Below are 14,464 nucleotides of genomic sequence, written 5' to 3' on the forward strand. Positions count from 1 at the left end.
GGCCAGAACCAGCGACAAAGTCAGGCCAAATCCCAGGCAGAATCACTCAAGTGCAAACGGAAACGGGTGCCCAGAACTTGGTCCTGAAGCGTCTGAAGCGGGCAGGAAATCAGCGATTAAGCATCCAACTAACCAGTGAGCAGTGAGCCAGTCGGGAGGAGCAGTAACCCAGAAGCAATCCAGCAGCAACCAGTTGGCAGTTGTAGGCAGACTTCCCGGTGACCGGCAGGCCCTTCAAATCGCAAGCCCCCAGGCTCAGGCCCATGCCACAGCCAGCCATGGAAGTGTGTAATTTTTGGTATTAATTGCTCGGGCTCCGCAAAACTTTCCAGCTTCCAGTAATCACAATGCCCGAAGGATCTACATCTGCTGCGAGAGAGCAGAAGGAGGAGGATGAGGGGCTGTGCTGGGCTTAGGAAATAATTGTAGTATCGTCTTGTAATTTGCTTGCAGCCATGTGGCTCCGCCCAGCCGACATTGGCAATTGGCAGGGCGGCTATTTCAATCTGAGAGACGATGCGATTGCAGAAGAAACAAAAAGAGTTGCAAGATTGCAGATAAAACTGTAAGAAAACACACAGGATCGGCACATCTATTTGTCTCAAATATCTTCAGAGATAGTCAAAGAATAGCAATGGATCTGCACACCATTTCAAAGGGAAGACTTTCAGTTTTGCTTACCATATTGACTGTGACCTTTAGTTGTTGTTCTGATTGTTGTTGGCTGCGGGGCGGCAGTCGCAAATTTATGCTCGCATGGCGCCTCCGATAAGATCTTACACCCGAAACCCAAAAACTCCTTGCTGGCTGAAAGTAAATCGTCCGCCTGCCACCCACTTGGACGTGCTGAAAGAGCAGCCACAGCAAGGACAAGCACGAGGACATGTCGCTGAAAGCATTATCAAATATTATGCATATTTTGTAAGCTCTAATATACATTTTTTGTTGCTCCCCTCTCCCTCGCTCTCTCTCTCTCTCCCACACTGCTGAAGTGGAAGTTGGTATTGCTATTTCGAGCTCTGCTTTAGAATGTCTACAAAGTTTGCTTTATCTCATGCATAAATCAGTTGCTAAAATAAACAAAAATTGTATATGAAAGTTGACAGGCCGTGGAGTGAGCAGAATATGAGTGTGGAGGGGCATATACCCGTATATGTATATTGTGTGTGTGTGGGTTGCTGAGCAGAGTGGAGTGGGGGTCCTAAAATGATTGCCAGGCAGATAGAGAAATTGAAAATTGTGCGAATACAGAAAGAAAGCGAGAGGAAAGCCAGAGGAGAGAGATACAAATATTTAGCTAAAAGAATTCTTCAGCTCTTCAAGATTATGTTTTATCCAGTCCTGCCTGCTGTCAGCTCATTCTTCACTCACAGCTCTTGCTCTTTTGATAGTGATTGGGGAAGCTGTCTCTAATGATGCAACCCACACAAATTAAGCTAATGAGACGGCCACCCGCTACAGCTGCTCCTACTCCTGCTGCAGTTCCACTCAAAAATCTGCACTTGTGCCACTGTCAGAGCCTAAGAGAAATGAGCCTCAGCCGAAATCCAACAATCAAAGGGAGCGGCGTAGAGCTGTGGGGGAGGCTCCGGCTTATGGCAAGGCTCTGCCGCTGGGGCTTCTAATATGTCTGTGTTGAATAGCATTGGATGGGATGGGACTTCGAGGAGGTCTGGCCTCGGAATGGCACTGCTAACGCGTCGTTCATTTCGTGTCGTTTGGTTCTTGTCGTTGTCGTTTGTCCCTTCATTTTGACACGATAACGCGCACGGTTGCCCCCGACACGACCACTGCCACAGCACCTCCATTACTGCCACAGTCCACCGTCCAACTCCTCCAGGGCAGCTCCACCGCTGGCCGAAAACTGGGCCCAACCATCTTTGCCAATGCGCTGCTGCTCGACATCTCATAAAGTACATGACAGGACATTAGAAAACACAAGAGAACCAGCGACGCCGACGCCGACTCTGACGCCTCCACATGTGCAGGAGGGAGAGTGGAACAGGAAGGCGTGTCCCATGCAAATTTTGCAGTGTCGGTGTCGCCTCTACACGCAGCAGCACCACCACCGCCACCATCATCATCATCTGCATCTCCATCTGCATCTACATTGGGGCCAGCGAGGAACGTTTGTCGTAAACATGAAATGGGTTTATATCGTTGCTAAAATTATTTGACATTTCTTGGACTTTGTGCATTTTTACGAGCACCAGTTGACATTGTTGACTTGCCCCATCCGATCCGATCCGATCCGACCCGATCCTCCCGCAGCCGCTGCTCAGGCCTTCAGCTTAGATGTTGGCCTCGTGTCTCGTGGAGCGAACAGAAGTCATCAACCAGATGGATACTCTATTAAGGAAGTATCAAATGTTGTCTGCTCTTGCATAAATATATCTTTCAGTTATTCATGTGGCATCTGTATTAGTTTCTGGAAAATTCTAAGGATTAATTCCCATAACGATTGCCATAATTTTCTCCCGTTTTCTCTTGTCTGCTCAGCGTAGAGCATCAAAGATTCGCCTTGACTTATCCAGCTGCCTGGGCTCTTGTTTGGTTGTTTGTTCATTTGACTTATTGTTGGGATGCTTGGCGTTTGCTGCGACAGGGATGTGGACATGAAGCGTGTAGAGTGGAGCAAGCAGCATGCAGCATGGAGCTGAGTAGAGTTGAGCTCGTGGGCGTGACATTCGCTGGCTGCTCGAGCAGCTCTGGCCCTGGCAGACGTTGACAAGAAAACGCCATTTTCTGATTGAATGTCACACAAAAGGCAGTGCCAGCAATGCACACACACTGGATGGCCCCTGGAGATGGGAGAGCAGTTGAGTCCGAGACTGGGCAATGGGTCGTCATCGTTGTCGTCGTCTTTTCGTAGAGGGTGGTGGCCCATTGGAACGTGGCCTCCGGTGGCCGGGAGAACTTTTGCCTGGCATTTGGCTTATCAACATGCACACGAAAATGGCCAAAAGGGCAGGCCAAGTCAGCCAATCGCAGAGCGCAGCAGCTGCATCAGGGCCAAGCACCGAAACGCCAACGCCACCGCCGCCGCCGACAATGTTGAGGATGTGGATGATGTTGCAGGATGAGGGTGACGGCGTCGTCGTTTCCAACAGCAACAAAAGCAAAAGGCACCATCGAAACAACAGCAAAGGCAACGGCTACAGCGACGACGCCACTTTGGACATGCGCGCGCGCCCAATCTTGCATGCAAATGCGAGGTGCCCCCAGTCCCCTGCCCCCTGTGCCTGCCACTGCACCACCATCTCCAGCCATGGCTGCCTCGTCTACACCCCCTTGAGGCAGGGGAACGGAGGCAGCGGAGGTGGCGCAGAATGTTTGCGTGGCACGCAACATGCAAACATTTTTGAGTTAAGTTTGGCGCTCCTTCTCCTCCTCCTGCTGCTGCTGCTCCTGCTGCAGGCCTACGGCCACAGCCTGCTCTGCTTTGGTCTGGCTGGGTCTGGTCTGGGGCCTGCATCGGAATGGGGCCGCTCCTAAGTGCAGCACACTACGCACTTTTGACTCTTGATAGTGTTAAATGCCACACACACAGTGCCACAGCAACAACAGAAACAACAGCAACAATGCAGCGCATGTCAAACGGCAATGCCAAAACAAGGGAAATTTCTTTTCAGGCACGTCGCGTCGGGCCCCAAGGAGGGGGGAAGAGGGCTGATATGAGTGCAGAGTTATTACTGTGTGTGGGTGGGTGGCAGGGAAGTGCATGTCTAGCTGGGATGGTTGGTGGCGCCTGCCTGTGGGCGGCAGAACAAAGTTCATGTTGCGCCCAGCTAAAAGGCAGGGGAAAAAGTCAAAGATCTGACTGGATGGAATGACCAAATGAACGCCTCCTGCAGCTGGGATCGACTGGATCTATGACCAATTAGAGGCTAACAAAGAGTCGCCTTTTAATTTGTCATTTTGCTGTCGCTGTTTCGGCACTCAAATTGGGGGCAAGGCAGAGCTTAATTTGCGAACAGAACGGAACAAAAAGAATTAATAATTTAACAAAATGTCGCATGTTGCACAAAATAATTGACAAATTTTCATATTTAATTGAAGAGCGGAGCGCAGCTGTGGCCGTCGCCGTTGCCGTGCCGTTGCCGCTGCCATTTTGTCTGTCACCAGGGGCCTGCCAGGAGTGAAATTCATAAACAATGATATGTCAATGTGTGCGAGTGTGTGTGCCATGCCACATGCAACTCATATATTCACGCACACAGCTGTATATGAAATGACAGACAGACAAAGAGAAGGAGCAGCAGCAGCATCAAGGAGGAGGTGGGACCCCACTGGACATCCCCACCGCAGTGGGAATTGCTTTTTGTGTGTGGATAAAAATTGCGAAATTAAGCAGAAAAAAAATGTTAAAATGCTGACGTCTGATTTGTGCCCCAGCAAAGTTCGCCAGAGCCAGAGCAAGTGCCAGGGATGGGACAGAATCCGAAATCCGAACTCGTATCCGAATCAGAATCAGAATCAGGGGGAAATGCAACATTATTATGCATTATTATTATTTGGCATGCCCGATAATGCAGCTGCAAATGAAATGTACACAAACATACACACACACAGACAGAGGGCCATTGCATATAAATAAAAATTGAAAAATTATGTACATTATATTAAAAAGCCAAATAAACGACAAGCGGAAGCGAAGCCATTTAAGTGGAAGTTAACATCCGTCCGACAATGCCAGCGAATGGCAAACATTCAGCACACACACACACACTCACACACACACACACATAGAGCTCACACACCCACACATATTGGAGCGAGCCATGCTGCGGCTCATCCTTTGTTTAAAATAAAATAAAATTGCATATTATTTGCGTATCGGACATTTCAGTTGTCATTTCATTGTCGTGTTTGTTGCTGTTAATGCAAAAATAAAAGGCCACCACCACATTTTGCTCTCACTCTCCCGATCAGGCCACATTCGTGCCACATTCCGCCACTGCTGCAATGTTGTCCTGTGTCAATTTCATGCCACATTGCCGCCTGGCCCCTAATGCGACCAGCCAGAGATAATGCCAGCCATCGAGCCAACTCACTCCGCAACGTCGCAATCGTCGGACAACTAACATTTTAATAGTGCTCATGATTTCCGAAAATTGAAAATAAATTAGTTGTATATCATTTTTGGTCAGTAGTGCATCTTCCCCTCTGCCTGCATCACTCTCTTTGCAACGCTTCCGCTCCAGCCTCTGATTGTTTGCATAATTAAACTTTGGCGTATATCCTGTCCCTAAATTGACATTTCGAGAACTCCAAAATGGGAACGAGTGCCACTTGCATGATGTCACAGCGAAAATACTCTTTCCTTGCAGCATTTAGACCCTCAAATTATTCCAGCTAGTGGGGAGTGCAGATTAATTACAGCATCCCACAAAAAGATGTCACATCTCAAGGATACTTTTTTATAGGCACATAAAATGGATTCCCCTTCCTTCGACACAAAGCCAATACCTATGCTGGACAGCCCCACACATGGCCGACAGTAAGCGGGCTTGTCGGCTGCCTAATTAGCAGCGAATATTTAAATAATTTCCAATTCGATAAGCAGACAATTTTAACTTGAGCTGTCAGTTAGCGTTAAAACGCCATTTTGTTTGCCTGCCAGTCGAGTTCCCGTGCCCGTTTCCCCCTCCTTTCTACTCGTTCCTCATCACAACCGGATAAATGCCGAGAAGTGCTAAATTATTGCCAATTCAGTTTTTAATTTGTGCAGTTTGTTGGCATTTCTACCCCGAAATAAATGCAAAAGTCAGACTGTGTGCTCAGGCCCGTTGTTTCTGGTTTCGAATTTAATTGACTGTTGCAGCTACTTCCCCAACTCCCCACAACCGCCTCTCTAGGCTCTTCAAATTGTCAATTAAGTTTTATTTAATGCCATTTGCCAGCGCCGCTTTTGAGGTTATGGACAGCAGAGGTCCTGGCTGGTTCTCCCGAAAGTATGCAACGCTAATTGTAATGCCATTCGCCGGGCGGCCATTTTGAAATGTGAATAAGTTGGAGCCGGCCCTCAGCCTCCACTCAGAAAAATATTTGTGCAATTTTCGCTAATTAAAAATTAGCGTAGAAGCTGGGAAAGAAATCTGCCCCCTGCCCCAGCCACCTGATTGGCCACCTGGCCAAGTGAGATGCTGCAAAGATCCTGAACTTGTGCTCAATTTTAATTAAACTTGGAGCCGGGTAATTAGAAATTGTGTGTAGGCCAAACTTTCGCCTCAAACAGATGCCCAGAACCAACCCCAACCCCGGACGCCACTGTAGGCCACCACTGTAGCAGATCCCCGAAAAGCCCAATAAACAAATTCCCTGACATGTTTAACACTTTCCGCTGGCAAAGCCCAGGCCAGGATACACAAAAATTAAGGGCCATCTCTGGTCTATGTCAGGGAAGGGGCTGAGAGCTGAGAGCTGAGACCTGGGAGAGCCGTGTGGTGTCTGTGGTGGCAGGGGGGAAAGGGAAAACTTTTGTGTTTAAATTTCATTTCGTTTGGCGATTAGTGTCGCTTCTCTGGGGGGGCGGGTTCCATTGTTGGAATTGTTATGCGACCATTAAGACATTTTATAATTCTTTATGGGCTCGCGGGCAAAGTGAAATTTAACTAATGGAAAAACGAAAGGGCTCTCAACGGGTGGTCTGATGCTTGGACTGAGGCAAGAGGATGCTCGAAATTAGCATTGAGTGGATGCTGGCAGCCACCTCGAGCCCAGGACTTCCCCTCCATTGTCCTGCTTATCGGCAATACATAAAGCGATAATTCGCCGCTTCCTGAGCCGCGCATATCAATACCTGTGGACCCCGAAGAGAATGAAATGAATCTCGTGCAGAGTCCTGTAAAACACATTCACAACTCAATTATCACACACACTCGCACACACACCAAGCCAACCCTTTTTGCTTCCAAAGAGTCTGAGACTGGGGGTTGGCGGCTGCGGGTGGTGGTGAGGTTGATTTACGACACCCAGGCGGCGTCACCTGAGATTAAAAAAGTAAAAAGCTTGTCGAAGCGTCAGGCATGGTGGAGCCTGCAAAAGAATGAAGGAAGTCGCAATCGAAGCCCGTAGCAAAGGGCAAGAAAAGGGCGACAAGCGGGTGAGGGCGCAACTTGGTGGCAAAGAGAAATAAAGGCATTAAAATCACTGACAGCCAAAAGGATTGTGCCGCAATCACACACACACAAAGCACACACACACACATGGTTAACGGTAACGGCTTTCACAAGTGCCTCCTGACGCGGTGCGACCTTTGTTGCTGCTGCTGCTGCTGCCTCGCCGTTTGCCGTCAAAAAGGGCAGCATCATTGGCACCATATGTTGCGTAATTTGTGTTATTGCCACACCAAGTCGCATCTGCATATGTGTGTATGTGTGTGTGTTTTCTTTGTAACCCTTTCAGCCTCAACACTGCCACATCACACACTCCACTCTCTGCCCCTTGCGGATGCCCTTGCTGCAATCGATATTTAGTTTTTAATTTTAATTCCAATTGCTGCATAAAATATGGCACTGCACTTCATTTTAATTGAATTTCGCACACACTCAAAGCAGACATTCTATGTGTATGTTTTATGTATTTATTTATATCTGTGTTCGCGCATTGTCACGCCCTCTTTTTGCAGTGTATGTATAAATTACCTCATCGACGATAATTGCAGGCCATCAATCTTGGCCACATCACCGCAGGAAAATTGTCAACGCGCGCAAAAAGTCATCAGACATGAGCACTTTTCCAGCTTAATGGCCGAAGGAGTAGTCCGTGGTAGGAGGGGAGGGCAGAGTGGAGGTCTGTGCCCATATAGGTGGGCTTCATTAGGGCGCCACATACCTGTGCCTCGTTGGGTGGTAATTGCTGGCACACACTCTCGCTCTCCGGGCAATATTGTAATAGAGTGGCATAAAAGGCAGGAGGATAACCAGAGCCATCCTTGACTGCAACACACCGTTCCCCCCCGATGCCCGACTTCATTAGTTGCTGCTGGTTGTTGGTTGCCTCTCCCCCTACCTCCTCCTCCTGCCCGCAGACTGGGCTGACAGCCGCTATGTCTTGGCCCGCAGCTGTCTTGCACTAGGCAATTACTCTTGGCTAGAAATCTTATCACGCATCCCACTGCTTGGGCCCCACTGCCACTGCCACTCCCACTCTTACTCCCACTGCCTCTGACTCTGCCTCTGCCACTGCCACTCCCACGCACGCACATCATTAACAAGGCCGCTCAGTTCCATTCGCAGCGCAAATTACTCATTAGAAAATGTGTTGTGTGTGTGTGTGTGTGTGTGTGTGTGTGTGTTGTGTGTGTGGCAGCATCTGGGTGGGTGGCAAATCCTCGATGAGGTGGAGGCCACCAGCCACGCATCTAGCGTCCAACAGTAAATACAGGCAGCCCGATGCCGACGATGGGTGGGCAAGTTGACGACGATGCCGATGTGCCGATGGCGAATCTGGGACTTTGTCGGCGGCACAGCACACAGACTGCGACAAAAGTCAAATTTTGTAGATTGCAATAAATCAAATAGCAATTACACGAAATTAGGCATGTTTTCTCAATTTTGCACACACACAGAAACACAGGGACACAGAGACTGAGGCAGGGATGGAGATGCGTGGCACAATCCTCAATCCGCATCCCACATGGAGCATTAATTGCAGCAGCTGGGCAACTGGGAAACGGCAACGGCAACAACGGTGTTTTTGGGCCTCATCCTCATGCTCAATCCCTTGGTCTCGGCTCGGCAATTGGTAAAAGGGTTCAAAGCGGCAACTTGAACTTGTCTGGCGGTGTCTGCGGTGGTTGCTGCCTCGCTGCCTCTCCTCCGTTCTCTCTCTGGTTCTCTGGTGTGGGCGGCAGCATATGTGGCAGCTTTCTAATTATGTAAACTTCTTCCTGCCACCAATGTTGCTTTTGCTATTGCTGTTGTTGTTGTTGTTGGTGATTGCTTGGCTAGTTGCAATTTTCCCAGCCACAGCCGCAGGAGCAGCAGCGGCAGCCACAGCCACAGCCATGGCAGCAGCAGCAGCTGCAACAAGCCCAAAACGCCGTCGGCCCTGACCATGGCCATGACGGGAACGACAACGAGGACAACGGCGACGACAGGCAGACATGGAGAGACATGGAGACAGGCAACTAACCCGTACTCGCACATATAACATGCAGCAGAACCAATCCCGGAGCCCAGACCAGACCAGAAGATCTCTTTAGTACCCGCTCGAACTGCGGCTGGAGTGCGTGCTTCGAGCATATTTATCTTATTTCTGCATCGTTTTGGATTTTTATTACAAATCAATTGAAGCATCATTAGCATAATTTATACAAAGCGTTCGCTTAATGAACCACCGCTTGGGTTGGGCTGCAGTTCGAGGGCTTGAGAGTTGTTAGACCTGAGCCTGGGATCTGGTTCAGCTCTTTGCAGAGATCCAAAGCAACTCCCAAGCCCAGCCTAATCACGATCATCAGTCAAATGGTAAATCCGCCGCTCCAAACGGCGCCCTGACACTTTGACTTGTCTTGTCTCGCGGCAAAAGACTTGAGCGGAGGGACAGGGAGACGGACTGTGGAGTGCCTGCACTGGGGCCTTCCTGGTGCCCCAAGCCCAAAATAGTCGACTGGGATCGCGTATCGCGAACGGCGATCGGTCACGTAGCGGCGCGTTGGTGCAGCTCCGTGGCCAAATGTAGCGCCAATTGCTACGCATTTGCGAGCACCGAGAGGCAGCGAGAGGCACGGAGAGGCACCGAGGCGCCTATAACAAATGCCAATCGTGTCGTGGACGACGCCAGCGATATTTAATTGTTTCTGCGGCGACAACTTATCGGGGAATTCCAATCGGAATTTTTAATTTCTGCAAGGTCTGCCTGGTGCCTGCTGCCTCCTCCCTCCTCCTTCTCCTGCTCCACCTTCTCCTGCTGCTGGTCTGATGAGTGTCACTGCAGAATGCATAAAGGCGGCGGCACTTGCTGGATCGCGTTGCCTTTGCCTCTGCTGTCGCTCCTGCCCTGCTGCTGCTGAGTTTGCTGCCTCTGATGTTGCAGCTTTATGCAAATATGAGAGAAGCGACACAAAGAGCAAGGCGAGGCGAGGCGAGGCGAGGCCAGTGTATTGGGCAGCATCTGAAAAGTTGGCCAACTGTAATTACCGGCCCCGCCTTCGCCTTCGCCCCAGCTGACAACTTTTTCACACCTGTTCAAACAAGTTAATTAACAGCTCACACAACTACTTATTAAAAGTGCAAAAAAAGTATAAATAAATAAAAAACAAAACGCCAGGCAGCGCAGAGAAAGAAAAGAAAAGGCAGGGAAAAAACTGAAACAACGGAGGGTAGAACGGAGTGTGGAGAGCGGGAGCTGGCCCCGAGCCTATGGGAAAGTTTCTAATTAAATGATTGTCATCTCTTGTGCGCCGCGCGTCTCTGGCACTCTCGCGATGGCCACTCGCTGGACAAATGAATGCTGACCACCCGACACGGACGAGCAGCTGGAGCTGGAGCTGATGCTGATGCTGGAAGCTGAAACTGAAGCTGGAGCTGGGACCAGGTAGCGCAAAACTTTTGTCATTATGCAGGCGGAATGCGCAAAACAAAGCCAACAAAAAGCAGCAACAAACTGAAATTATTAGCAACGATGGAGAGGGGTTGGGGCAGGAGTAGAGTCAGAGTCAGAGCCAGAGCCAGACCAAGTTAAAGTCCAGTCCAGTCCAGGTTTGCATAATCTGCTAGCACACAGGCCTTCCCATCTGTGCTGGCAATGAGGTCATCAGCGCCATCATCCCATACATCATCCGCAATGAAGTGATTCCCCCAGCAAACAAAATCTACGTGTAGAGAGAGAAAAAAAACATATTAAAAGTTGCCTTACCTTGAGGTTGGAGCAGGGATGTGGTGGCTGGGGATTGTCCACCAATTTGGGTGCTGCACAGGCAAAGGCGACAAAAAATTAACAGAGTTTCTGTGTTGGCTGCCATGCCGTGTGTTTGCCATTCAATTAATATAACTAATGGAAAAGCAGCTAAAACTTTGGCGACTGCCAGCCGTCCCGGGCCCGAGCCCGAGCTGCATCTCAATTAAGCGAGAAATCTGAAAAGCTAAATCTCGAGACTGCCATGTAATGAAGTTGCTCCGCTCCAATGTTCGTCGGTGGGTGCCAGTTGCTGTCGCTGTTGCTCTTTAAGGATTGGCAATTTATGATGAGCCAACAAGCAGCGGACAGCGGGAGAAAATGTCAATATTTTAGATGAAGATTAGCCAGCAGCAGCACCGGACCAGTGTGCAGACCAGTGGAAAGCCTTGACCGCTTGATAGGAGCTGGCCATGCTAGCCAAATGTCAGCAGATTGCTGTGAACCAAAGACAGAAAGAAGCCTAGCAAAGTCTTCAACTGCATTGGAATTAGAATCGGAATTCCCCCAATGACCTTTTTCTTTCCTCTTTCTGCTGTCCTGCTCCTGGGGCTTATGCAAATGTTCGCTTTCTTTTCATTAGGCTCAAAATCCCGGCCCGGCCTCGACTGTGGCCTTCAGGAAATCGATGCATTTCGAATGGACTTGGAGCGGACTTCATTAAGCGACATCGGAGTGCAGTTTGCAGCACGCAAAAGTGAAACTTTTCCCCCTGTGGTGTGGATGGTGTGGAGTGTGGGTGGTGGCTGCTGCTGGGTGGGTATCATATCCAAATGGTTCGATTTCAATGGTTACCGGGGAGGGTAGGAGGAGGAGGGATATACGAAACAAGAAACAAGAAAAAAACAAGCAAGGCAGCGGCCGAAAGGAAAGCGAGCCAACCAACGAAAAAGGGTTAAAAAAGCAATAAATAAAACAAGTGGCAGCCACGGCGACAGCAACGATATTTGGAGAGTTAGGAGTAGGACGGAATGGCCAACGGATGGACGAGCAGACGGATGAAGGCGGAAGGGGGAAGTGGATGGCTGTGACAGGCAAATCGCCAAACGAATACCGTGGGGGATGCTGCCACTGTTCCTGCCACAAAACCTCTAGCAGCCCCCTTCTGCTACCTCCTGTGTGTGGCATTTTCATTTTGTAAATTTGTTTTGCTTGTTCCGTTTGGCTTCATTTCCGTTTCCTCCACCTCTATCTTGCTCGTTCTGTCTCTCTCTCACAGTAGATTTTAATGCGAAGGCAGAACACATTTTTTTTCGTTTTTCCATTTGCCAGAAAGCGAATGTCCACCCATGCCACTCCCCAGTCCCCCAATCATTGCCTGTCGATAAGAAAGTGCGTGTGAAAAGGGTTCCCTGGCTGCATAAATTTGAATTATAATATTGCAATCCGCCGTACAGCTAACGGGCGTAGCAGGACTCCATCGTGGAGGATGGATATGGACTGGTCAGGGCAGCCCGATGCCTTGGCTGCAATTTGTGTGCGGAATATGTTCCGGCATATATTATGGAGATTTCTTTCTTTCCGGCTGCTGCTGCCGTTGCTGCTGCCGTTGCTCTTGGGGTGCCATCCGATCCGATGACTTCTGCCAATGCATGATATAGTGTAGGGTGGAGACTGGGACTCTGCCTCCGCTTCACACATATCCAAGTGGGGATTTGCCTAAATCAAAAGTGCGTGCTCTTGAATTGATCAAGGTGGCTGGAGCGGGCCAAGTCAGTCAAGTCCAAGTCCCAACTTGGCTCCGACCCCTCAGAGTTGTTGCTGTTTGCCTGGTTGCGGTTCTGGGTTCCGGATTCCGGGGACCACGGATTTGTTTGTTTGCCAGCTTGTTTGTTTGGCAAGCGCCGTGATTTATGGCTCAAAGTTTTTGGCGTTTGTTGTTGGCTCCCTGGACGAGCGCGTGCCAAGTCTTGGATTAGGCAATGGCCACAAAAGGAAGGGGATACAATGGGTGTGTGTGTGTGTGGGTCAATGTGGTGAAATGGCCATTAGAAGGGATTCGCTGTGGGACAATCTCTTGGCCCGAAATCCATGATGCGTGGCCAGCTTAGACGCAGCCCGAGCAAAAGTGCAGAACATGACACTTGGCGTTTATGTTAATCACCTGGCTGAAAGCCCCCGAGCAGCTGCAGCCACAAGGAGTCACCGCCAGCACCGCCAGCACTGGCAGCACCTCCTGCAGCCATCGTCTTCTCCGTCTTGTACTACACCAATGTTGACAATGACAAATACGCACACGAGAGTCCACCAGAGATGCAGCAACAGACAGAGACTCAGCCCCTGCTCCTGCCACGATCCTAATGTATGCAAACATGCAGATGGAGACACATTTGCACTTTTTGGCTAGCAGCAAAAGTACAGCTAATGAGTCGAATTGAACATCGCTTGAGAACTCATTAAACGCACCCAGTCGGACCATCGCTGCTATCCGAGAGCCAAGAGCCGAATGCCATCGCCATCGCCAGGAGACTCGAGTCGGAGGAGATAATGATGAATTTCCATAAGTCGCAGCAACAGAACGCGACTCGCCCATTAATCTTGCCCAGACACGGCATCGGTGATGGTGTCTGTGGGGCAGCTCCTCCCGTTCCTCTCTCCCCCCTCTCCTCTACGATGTTCCTCTTGGTGCTCTGGTGCTGCCCGCTGTTGTGTTGACATGCGTATGCGTTGTTAATTGCGAAAGAGAAAAAAAGGATTACCAGCAGACATCCACTCGAATGTCGGGCCGTTGTCGGGGGATTTCATGTCAGCGTTTAGAAAGTTTAATTTCGCCAATAGCTCTTGAGATTAGCATAGACGATGGGAATATGCATTTAGGCGGTAAATGATTGGCGAAAAAACCAATAAAAGATCTTAAGCAGATGGGCAGACACTTGGCCTCTAGACTTCTCACTTCTGGAGGGGGAAAAAAGGAATAAAATGAAAATAAAGTAACAGAAACGTTCATAAATCTTAGTGCAAGCTGCCTCAAACATTTGGCAGCAAAGGTACCACAGATGATCGAACAGCACCCTCACATGCGATTCTTTTTCCCTTAATTAGCTGCAATATGAATGGGATTATTCGCAGTTCCCAGCCACATGCCAGCGGAGCAACCCCTGCTGCCATTGCAACCCACATAATCCGCCTCATATTGGCCACATCGAATGTAATCAGGTTTCGGTAACTCTAGCCAAAATCCATCGATAACACTTCAATGGTCTTTTTCTTCTAATGCTCTGCGCCCCTCACACCGGCGAAACGTTTTAAATTTCCCTTCCTTTTCGGCCGCAGACAATACGAAAGTCTGACAGTCCGACAGCCTGACACTCCAGGGCACAATGCACGCCTCTCGATAATTAGTAGACATGCCCATTTAGAGGTTGCCCTTTTGCCAAAGAGAAAGGAGGAGAGGGAGGGGAAGGGAAGGGAAGGAGGAAGACGGGTAGCAGACCGTAACGTGCGGCATAAGGACCACCGATGACCATTTCGGTCACGACATAAATCGTGTGTCGGAGCGTCGTTTGCAATTAGCAGCGTTACGTTGTCGAACTCTTAATCAAAAGTATTGGGAACCCCGAAAACT

The 14,464-nt window shown here is 49.5% G+C and overlaps 1 pseudogene; it reads right to left on the reverse strand.

Annotated features, from left to right (window-relative positions):
• Positions 1-1,807: 1,807 nt before the first annotated feature.
• Positions 1,808-12,397, reverse strand: LOC117899041 (annotated as a pseudogene).
• Positions 12,398-14,464: the final 2,067 nt, after the last annotated feature.

Source organism: Drosophila subobscura, chromosome O (genome assembly GCF_008121235.1).
Source record: "Drosophila subobscura isolate 14011-0131.10 chromosome O, UCBerk_Dsub_1.0, whole genome shotgun sequence".
NCBI lineage: Eukaryota > Metazoa > Arthropoda > Insecta > Diptera > Drosophilidae > Drosophila > Drosophila subobscura.